The sequence below is a fragment of the Rousettus aegyptiacus genome, unplaced genomic scaffold (genome assembly GCF_014176215.1).
Source record: "Rousettus aegyptiacus isolate mRouAeg1 unplaced genomic scaffold, mRouAeg1.p scaffold_m13_p_14, whole genome shotgun sequence".
In the NCBI taxonomy this organism is placed as follows: Eukaryota; Metazoa; Chordata; class Mammalia; order Chiroptera; family Pteropodidae; genus Rousettus; species Rousettus aegyptiacus.
This window is the reverse complement of record NW_023416289.1, coordinates 40,761,770-40,764,678: the sequence shown is the minus strand read 5'-3', so window position 1 is coordinate 40,764,678 and position 2,909 is coordinate 40,761,770. Positions and strand designations below refer to the sequence as shown.

Sequence of the window (2,909 nt, the reverse complement as noted above, 5' to 3'; positions counted from 1 at the left end):
CCCACCCTGGCCCCTCTGCCTGTGCTTTCTCATCCCAACATTGTCCTTTCTGAGCTGTCACTGTTTGGTGACTGGTCTATCTCCCCTGCGGAGTGAAAGCTCCATGAGGGCAGGGCCCAGGACCGTCTTGGTCACCCCTGTGTCCTCTGCATCACTCGGCACAGGCTGGCACAGAGTAGTGAGTTCAGCGAACACTGGTTGAGAGACTCTGATACTATGACATCATGGGAAAGAGAATTTTATAAAAGAATATTTAAATTGGTCCTATAGGAGTGACCTATCTCAGAATGCTCCCAGATCATACGTGTCCTATGAAGGCATTTTCTACTTAGCATGATCCTTGAAAACTGAGGGAGGTAAATACTCTGAAAATAAGGGAACTACTTGTTTCTTTAAGAATGGAAATGGTCTACAGCCATTCATGCTACCCTGAACAACCCTAAACCCATCTGATCTCGGAAGCTAACCAGGGTTGGGCCTGGTTAGTACTTGGATGGGAGACCACCTAGGAAGACTAGGTGCTGTAGGTGCAAAAAATAAAAAACAAGGGATTGTGGGCTGACAACGTCCTTGCAATCTGTGAGGTCAAGCAAGGGTTGTCTTGCCTGAAAAAAAAAAAGAAGGGGAAGTGGAGCTAGGTCAGGGCTGTGATTGAATCCAAACATAGACAGGCACAAACAGAATTCAGACACTCACATGTATACAGTGTGGCCCATGCAGCTACATACTACAGAATGCACACACAGAAACATCTATACACTTATATGTAGTCATCAGTTATACATGCATACACATAGATGTGAATACACAGTCGCACAACAAGTTGGACACATAGACACACATGTAGACATCCCCCAACAGTTATGTCCCAAAGCACATCCTCAAAGCATAACATCCCCATGTTATCCACAGACAGAAACAGATATCAGTGTGCACTCACGCACACTGGCATGGGTACACACATACCTTGTCATGCACTCTTACAGATATACGTGTATAAATATAAACAGGTATAGATACCCACTGATACACAAACACACACTCTACAAAGACAAATGTAAGTATGAATTCATATATCAACATGGACACACTGATGTATTACATGCACACAGACACGCACAGACACCACAAGCATGTACCCACAATGAAACATATATACAGATGTAAAAATAAGGATAAACATGAAAGAGGCATCTAGGAGAACCCACTAGACAAAATGGCACAAACATAAAGAGATCCAGGAGCACAGAAGAGAGTCGAAGCCTGGTTTGCAGAGGAGAAAGAGGAAGACAGTCAGAGAAAAGGGGATTGCCACAGAGAGGGGAAATGTGCTATGCAGGACTCTGTGGCCATCCAGAAGAATCTGAGGCCTTAACCCTGCCCACCCTTCTTCAAATACTGCCTAATCCACCATTGTTCCAGGAAGCTACCTGGAAGATCCATTTCCTATTCACAGTTCCAGGGGGTAAAACTCAGCTATGCCCAGGAAGAAATGGGGAAAGAGGTTCTCTCAAAACTTTGTCTTGCTCCTTTCTCAAAGGAAAAGCTGTGGGGAATTTAGACCAGAGAATATAAAAGCCAGAAGGGGATTTAGCAAACATTTCACTTATTTCCTTCATCCTACAGATTAATAACAAGAATAGCTAATGCATACTGAGCACTTACCACAATGGACATCACACACATTAACCCACTGACGCCTCACTAAAATTGCCAAAGAAGCAGGTAGTGTCACTGGCCCCATAAGGCTCAGAGAAGTTAGGTTACCTGTTCGAGGCCACACAACAAAGAAAGGTTAAGTTTAGGATTCAAATCTATGTCTGAGTCTTGGTCTTAACCACTGGACCATCTGTCAGGAAAGGCAAACTGAGGCCCAGCAAGGGAGAAATTTTCCTGGATTCACCACCAGCGCTCTACAGAAACCTATCTTGGACCATCGCAGATGGGCACACATCCTGCCTCCAGGAGGTCGGGCGTGAGAGATCAGACAATGATCTCTCTCTCTCTCTCCACATTCCAGGTCAGAGACAAGGCCAAACTCTACCTCTCTGTCCTCAACTAATTTTCCCAGTCTTAACCCCTCCCCCAACTCCCCCACACAGCTCAAAGCAACCTGCCTAAACACTCAGAGCTCTTCCTGGTGCCAACTACATTGAGAAACAAACTCCTCAGAGTTCTACCTGCCTCATTCTTAAGAAACAAGGAAGAAAAGGAAGGGTCCAAGCTTGAGGCCAGCCCAGGTGCAGGGATGGAAAGTAGACTTCTGGTGGTAAGCATGCAACAGAGTATACAGATATCAAATTATAATGTTGTACACCCGAAATTTATATAATGTTGTTAACCAATGTTTCCTCAATTAATTAACTAAAAAAAAAAAAAGATCTGGACATTGCTACCTGCTAAGCCCTTGCTAATCCTCCTTCCCTCATCTTCCCCCTCCAAAACCAATAAACAGATTTCCTTTCTTCCTTGTTCTCTGCCCTTTGTTCCCTCTCTACAGGTCTCAGAGCTCAAAGACCTAGAATGCTTAGAGCAAGATGCCAATCCTGGGAGTGCCAGACTCACCCGCCTGCACACACCCAAGATTAGACCGACCTAAGCAGGGCGATTCAAACATTGGAGCCGACCCAGTGTGCCCGGGGGCTCCTCTCAGATAGGACCAACCTCAGAATTCACCTGGTACTCATGGCAGAGCCTGCTTGGCCCAACTTCAGGGGTGACATGGCGCCACCCTTATGCCCCCCTTAAGCCAGCTTCAGTGCCGCCTGGGACTACTCTCAAAGCTGTCTTGGCACCAGAAGTGGCTCTATTATTGTTCTCCTGGTATCGAGTTCAATGTCAACTTATTTTCAATTCTTGTGCCTACCGGGGGGCAGGCTCAATGCCAACATGATGTACCTCCCTTCCCA

At 45.8% G+C, this 2,909-nt stretch overlaps 1 pseudogene; it reads left to right on the top strand.

Annotated features, from left to right (window-relative positions):
• The first annotated feature begins 407 nt into the window (after positions 1-407).
• Positions 408-530, top strand: LOC118611882 (annotated as a pseudogene).
• Positions 531-2,909: the final 2,379 nt, after the last annotated feature.